This window comes from Panthera tigris, chromosome C1 (genome assembly GCF_018350195.1).
Source record: "Panthera tigris isolate Pti1 chromosome C1, P.tigris_Pti1_mat1.1, whole genome shotgun sequence".
In the NCBI taxonomy this organism is placed as follows: Eukaryota; Metazoa; Chordata; class Mammalia; order Carnivora; family Felidae; genus Panthera; species Panthera tigris.
Genome location: NC_056667.1, coordinates 21,277,733 through 21,285,262, shown reverse-complemented (window position 1 = coordinate 21,285,262; position 7,530 = coordinate 21,277,733). Strand labels below are relative to the sequence as shown.

At 44.4% G+C, this 7,530-nt stretch overlaps 1 non-coding gene across 1 annotated transcript; it reads right to left on the bottom strand.

The window, feature by feature from the left end:
- Positions 1 to 175: 175 nt before the first annotated feature.
- Positions 176 to 380, bottom strand: LOC122241722. Its single transcript, XR_006221946.1, has one exon. It is a non-coding gene; the product is annotated as a small nucleolar RNA SNORA73 family (small nucleolar RNA).
- Between the last annotated feature and the right edge of the window lie 7,150 nt (positions 381 to 7,530).

Below are 7,530 nucleotides of genomic sequence, written 5' to 3'. Positions count from 1 at the left end.
TATCATCCACTTCACCAACTGTCCCTGCCAAGTAAATAATGTACCCCAAAGCATAAAGTGTCGACTGCCAACGTAAGGTGAGGCTCCTCTTCAATCCTAAATGAAAGCAAACAAAAAAAAGAGGATCAGACTCCTATTGAAGACCTCACTAAAAACTTTCCTTTTAGTTTTCATTAGATGTTTCCTGCATGGTTTGTCTCCTCAGTCATCGTCCACAGGACTCTGAGAAGCTGTAGGAATATGCAGGCGCAGACTCAAGGCCCGGCTTCATCTCCAACGTCGTGGAAAGGGACTGTACGTCACGGGGCAGAGCCCTATGCTCCCCTACGCCACCTGGACAGAGCCCGGGGAGAGTGACCTCCCGAGAGTATCCACGTTGGTCACTGTAATTTACTTAACTTGCAGACTACTGAGCTAGAAACAAGTTTCAACCAGCTGACGACTTCCCCAACTCCCCAGGTGAAACCTGAATTCCAAACTGGCAACGAAATTCGAGTTATCAGCAGTCTCATACCAGTAATCTAAGTGAACTGTCAACCAGATACCCCAAACCTATCTATAAATCCCAACAGGCGATTAGCACTACTGCCAGAAAAATGCAGAGCCGAGACCACAGTTATGCCTCGTTATCTATAAACCGATCTACAGTCGTGAAACCACCCAACATCACAAATCAACTAGCAGCAGGATTAAGATCCGTCCGTTCCGAAATCAATTCTGGAACTCGGATGGGGGTCAGAAATAAAATTTCTTCCGTGCAACTCCACCGCCTCCTAGGAGGCAAGTTAATAAACCGGCGATGGTCAATAGCGAGAGGGCGGGCCGCGCACTTAGCGTCCCGACGCGGGAGGTAACAGCCCTGGAGGTTTCGGCGCTCGCGCTCCTCCGCTATGGGTAAGACCCGCGCGCGGCTCGCAAGGCCTCCGCGGCCTACATCCGGCCCAGCCCCGCTGCACAAATAAGTGTAGTTAGCACAGACACCGCTGAGAAGAATCCTTCTAAATAGTACGATGTCCATAGGAAAAGCTGGTTGGCTGGCCTGAGAGACTAGACGTAGAGCTAACGAATCGAACGGGTAAAAACACTCACCAAATCCAACACAGCGCCGCTTGCTTTCTCGAAAGGACCGAGCAACCCCCAAGGCATCCTTATTTATACCTTCTGAAGCGCGCGTTAAGTCAAGGTATCTCTATTGCGCCTGCGCCGTACCATGCGCAGTAAGGGAATCGGAAATTCGCTAAGGGTGCTGGGAATACATTGCAACTGAAGCCTTCCCTCGCCCCCCACCTGGCTCGGCGGTTTCTCGCGATAATAGGCCCTTCGCGCTCGGGGACCTTGCTGGGGAATGTAAATTACAGAAACTGAGTTTAGAAGTATGTAGCCCGGTAAGTATGTGCTGAGTAGCAAATTTAATTGTCTGCAATCAACTAACGTAGTCTGGAGAATGTACAGTTAAAGAAACTCGCCAATAAAAACACCCCACTTTGCAGTAATTGTATGCGAAATTGAAAAAGCCTTGTAGAGAAATGCAGAATCTCAAAAGTGATTGAATCTCCCCTGTCGCATCTGAAATAAACATTTGATAAATGCGCAGGTAAATAAGACAAATGCTTCTACAGGAATTGGCTAAAGTTAAAAGCCTCCTATACACAACAATGGATGTATTTAATACTGCTGAACTGTACACCTAAAAATCGTTAAAAAGGTAAATTTTACATTAAGTATATTTTAACACACGCTCACCTAATATAAAGAAGTAGGCAAGTAAAGAATCCTGAAGATACATATTACATATGAAATATTGCAAATGTGATAGAATTTTTTTTTTTTTTTTTCAAGAGAGAGTGCAAGAGTGGGGTTGTGTAGCAGAGGGAGAGGGAGACAAAATCCTAAGTAGGTTCCACACAGTAGGAGCCGACTGGGGGCTCCACCCCATGACGCTGGGATCAAGACCTGAGCTGAAATCAAGGGTCAGTCTCTGAACCCACCGAGCCACCCAGGCACCCCTGTGATAGAATTTTGAATGTGATATTAAGCAAATAGATATTAGGTAAATTAACATGGAGCTATCACAGCCGGGCTACAATGAGTGGAAACATTTATAGTGTTCTTCCTTTAAGATTTTGTTCTGAATACCTTACGTGCATTACTTACTATCACAGCAATTCTAGGACATTGGTATTATTACCTAGATTTTAAGATGTGAAACATGCCCAGGGAAATGGTTCTCAAAGCAAAGTTGTCACACCCAGGGGTCCCTGAGACTCTTCTGGGGGGGGGGGGAGGGTCCATGAGGTCAAAACTATCTCACAGTAATACTTAGGCTTTCTTTGCCTTTTTCACTGTGTTGACTCTGTACCATAAAGTGAAATGGATAAAACTGCTGGTCCGTTATTATGTTTTCAGGCCCTGTCACCAAACTGTAGCGGTATTGTATTCTTTATCATCACAAATTTACAGTTTAAAAAAAAGTCAGTTTAGGGGCACCTGGTGGCTCAGTCGGTTGAGCGCCTGACTTCGGCTCAGGTCATGATCTCACGGTTCGTGAGTTCGAGCCTCCATCGGGCTCTGTGCTGACAGCTCAGAGCCTGGAGCCTGCTTCAGATTCTGTGTCTCCCTCTCTCTCTGCCCCTCCCCCGCTCACACTCTGTCTCTCTCACACACACACAAATAAATAAACATTAAAAAAGTTTTTTTTTAAAGTCAGTTTCTCATTCTTAGAAAATAGAGAGGTGGTTGCCAGGGACTTGGGGTATGTGGAAAGGGGGAGGTGTTATTTAACAGGTACAGAATTTAAATTTGGCAAGATGAAAAAGTACTGCAAATCTGTTATACATCAGTGTGCATATAGTGACTACTGAACTGTATACTTAAAAGTGGTTTAAAAAAGGCACACTTTATGTTTTTTTTAAAGTTTACTTATTTATTTTTTTACTAATCTCTATCCCCAACATGGGACTTGAACTCACAACCCCAAGATCAAGAATCGCGAGCTCTACTGCCTGAGCCAGACAGCGCCACCTCTGTCACCCCCGTCACCCCACCCCACCCCACAAAGGCACATTTTATGTTCTGTGTTTTTCTACCACAATAATAAATCGTATCTATAGCAAATTAAAAATAGCTTCCTCTAAGAATGCTGTTGATGAAGAAATAAAAGTCATTAATTTCATTAATTCTCAACCTTTGACTATGCATCTTTTTAATATTAAAAAAATTTTTTTTAACATTTTATTTATTTTTGAGACAGGGAGAGACAGAGCATGAACGGGGGAGGGTCAGAGAGAGGGAGACACAGAATCTGAAACAGGCTCCAGGCTCTGAGCTGTCAGCACAGAGCCCGACGCGGGGCTCGAACTCACGGACCGTGAGATCATGACCTGAGCCGAAGTCGGCCGCTTAACCGACTGAGCCACCCAGGCGCCCCAAAAATTTTTTTAATGTTTGTTTGTTTTTGAGACAGAGCATGAGTGGGGGGAGGGGCAGTGAGAGAGACACACACACAGAATCCAGAGCAGGCTCCAGGCTCTGAGCTGTCAGCACAGAGCCCAACGTGGGGTTCAAACCCATGAACTGTGAAATCATGACCTGAGCCGAACGAAGTCAGGCATTTAACTAACTGAGCCACCCAAGTGCCCCTCTTTTTAATATTTTGTGTGATAAAGTGAGAAGTACACATAAAGTACTTTTGTGGTCTGCAAAAGTACAGCATTTGTCTCCAGGAAAAGCACTTCTATGATTGTTGTGAAATAGCCACATCTTTTTCCTGAAATACCGTTTTACTTGAAAGAATGGCTGACATTTTTACCAACTATATATCTGTGTGGGATTGGATTTTCTTCATTTACTTCAACCAAAACAAAATATAGCAACAGATTGAATACACGAGGAGATATGAGAATTGAGCTGTCTTCTATTAAATCAGACATTAAAAAGATTTGTAAAAAAATGTAGAACAGTGCCACTCTTCTCCCTGATTATTTCTGGAAAAGTTATTTTTCATAAAAATACATTATTAATGTTAACATGTAATAGGTTATTATTTTGAAATGTATTATATTTCATTATATTATAATTAATTATATAAATTATATATTTAAAATGTTTCCCAGTTTTAATTGTAGTACAGTAAGTATCAATAGAAGTCACACACAGATACAAAAGTTCTTGGGGGTTCTGAATAATTTTTAAAAATTTCCAAAACCAAAATGTTTGAGAACCAGTTTACATTTTTTTTAACGTTTATTCATTTTTTTGAAGACAGAGACAGCAGAGCATGAGTGGGGGAGGGGCAGAGAGAGAGGGAGACACAGAATCTGAAGCAGGCTCCAGGCTCTGAGCTATCAGCAAAGAACCCTATGCGGGGTTTGAACCTGTGAACCATGAGATCATGACCTGAGCTGAAGTCGGATGTTTAACAGACCAAGCCACCTAGGTGCCCCAAGAGAACCAGTACTTTAAAAGAAAGAAGACACGTCGGGCTCTGGGCTGATGGCTCAGAGCCTGGAGCCTGCTTCCGATTCTGTGTCTCCCTCTCTCTCTGCCCCTCCCCCATTCATGCTCTGTCTCTCTCTGTCTCAAAAATAAATAAACGTTGAAAAAAAATTTTTTTTTAAAGGAAGAAGACAAATAATTCTGCTCCTGCTCCTTCCCCGGCCATATTACCAGTATTCAGCTCCTTTTTCAATCACTCGTTCAACATTTATTTAGTGGATATGATTTATCTGCTAGGCATTGTGCTAGACAATGATGACTGTGATATGAAACTTTTTTTTAAACATTTTATTTTAATTTTTAAAGTATTTATTTTGATAGAGAGAGAGTGAGCACACAGGAGAGGGGCAGAGAGAGAGAATCCCAAGCAGGCTCTGCACTTGTCAGCGGGGAGTGTGACATGGGGCTCGATCCCACAATCCTGGGATCGTGACCTGAGCTGAAACCAAGAGTCGGATGCTCCAGTGACTGAGCCACCCAGGTGCCCCAAGATTTTATTTTTAAGTAATCCTTACACCCAAGTGCAGCTCAAACTTAAAACCCCTGAGATCAAGAGTTGCAGGCTCTACCAACTGAGCCAGCCAGGCACTGACTCGACATGAAACACTTCTGTCTGCGGGAGCCCACAGTAGGAGAAATAGACATGCCAGCAAGTTATACTATCACTTGATGAATGCTGTATTCTGAGAACACAGAGGACAGAGCAACTGAACAATCTGCTCAAGGCTAAAGGAACTTTCCTAGGAGTTAAAATTTGACCTCAAACTTGAAGGGGTGGAGTAAAGGAGTGGAGTATGGATGATGACAGCATTGCAGGCTGAGGAACTAGCAGGACTACAGTCTCCTGGGAAGGGAAAGAAGTCAGCTTGATGAGGTCCACTGAAGGGAGAAGGTGCCTGCACTTTTCATGAGACCAGCAAGTAGGCAAAGGCTGAATTATAAAATATGTTGCAGTCCAGGCCAAAGAGTTTAAATTTTATCTTGCAGGCAGCTAGAGATCAATAAGTTTTGAAGTAAAGGATTGCTGTGACCAGCTTTGCATTTTAGAAAGGTAACTCTAAGCAGTGACAGAGCACGCAGCAGGTGGTGAGGACATGCGCGCCCTCTTTCTAGACTCCATCTTCGTGGTTGCGGCTGCAGTGGCCGTAGTTCAGTCGCCGACATGCAGCTCTTTGTCCGCCCCCAGGAGCTACACACCCTCAAGGTGACCGGCCAGGAGACAGTCGCCCAGATCAAGGCTCATGTAGCCTCTCTGGAGGGCATCACTCCAGAAGATCAAGTCGTGGCTCCTGGCAGGCACGCCCCTACAGGATGAGGCTACCCTGGGTAAGTGTGGAGCGGAGGCTCTGACCACCCTGGATGTAGCCGCATGCTTGGATGTAAAGTCTGTGGTTTCCTGGCCCATGCTTGGAAAGTAAGAGGGCAGACTCCTAAGGTGGCCAAACAGGAGAAGAAGAAGAAGACAGGTCGAACCAAGCGGTGGATGCAGTACAACTGGCCAACCGGCGTTTTGTCAATGTTGTGCCCACCTTTGGAAAGAAGAAGGGCCCAATGCCGACTCTTAAGTCTGTTGTAATCCTGGCTTTCCCCAATAAAGCCACTTAGTCCAGAAAAAAAAAAAAAAAAAAAAAAAATAGAAAGGTAACTCTAGTGGCAATATTGGAGGATAGATTAGAGAGATCAGAGGTCATAAAGTCCCATTAAATTCTGTTGGCTTTGAACTTGGATGGTAGACAAGGCAAGAGGAGATACAGGAATCAAGAGACATTTCAGAGGTAGAGAATGCACAGAACTTACTGTTGCACTGGACCTGCAAAGAGGGGAACTTGCAGATAATAACAAAAGTATCAGGCTTAGGAGAGTAAACATGTGGTGGTCGCTAACTCTGATGATTGAGAAAGCAGGCTGTGAAGGTAGACAGTAAGGTCCATGTTGGGAGTACACAGAAGTTACCTTGGGGACATTTGGGTGTATAGATGTCCAAAGGGCAACTGGATGTAGGGTTGGAGTCCAGCACAAAATCTGAGTTGCAGACAAAGATTTCGAAGTTGTCAGAATAAGAGTGGTGGCTGATGTCACCTTGGGAGAACAGGGAATGAGAAGACATGAAAACCCATTTAAATGGGATGCTGGGAAGGAGCCAGCAGGGCAGAGAAAGCATGGTCAGAGAACTGAGAGACAGCAGTGTCTGAGAAGCCAAGGAAGAAGTTTGGAGGACTTAGGACACGGCCAAAGCATCAAATGCTGCAGACTAGTCAAATACATTAAGAGCTGAAAACAGAGTTTGGATGTGGCAGTTAACTGAGAAGTTGCTGGTGGCCTCAGGCAAAGCCATTTTAGTTTGGATTTAGTTTAGATTTTAATGAGTTGAGTGACTATGGCTGTAGAAATGGAAAACCAGGTATACGGACCAGAGGTTACAAGCCAATGTCAAGAAGCCTATTCAGTTTACATCTACATCACTTCTTTTTTTCTGCACCTGTCACTCATTTAGCTCAACTGCTTGGACTGTACAGGGAATGCGAGCTGCTTAACATTAGAATCGATTATGTGGAGGGAGTGTAGGAAAAGCTGGAGGTAGGGCAATAGGTTTAAGAGAAAAGAGATAAGGGAAGATTGTTTTTTCCAGGGGTGGTGGATAGGAAGGAGATAAACACTGACTGAATGAGTGAATGAATGAATGAATGGTGCGTGTGTGCCTCTTCAGTACCAGATGGAGGAAAACTGAGGGTGTTTGTCCCTGTCCAATGGCCTCTGTGCTTTCTTGGGGGAAGAAATTAATGGTATTCACACAAGAGACCGATGGAACAAGTGGCCCAGATTGCTGGTGGTTCCTGCTCTACCCTAGAGCCTCCTAGAGCTGAAATTGGTGGTTCAGGCTGTGTTTTGGTTTCAGGGCTTGGCTTTCCTTTGTGGTACGTTCTTATCTCTCATCGGTGCGCTTCCTATCCCATCTCCTCCTATTCAATATCCCCTGCGTTTGCCCTTTCTGAAAGTGTGTTTTCAAACTTCTGTTTCCAGCTGCGGCCCCCCCTC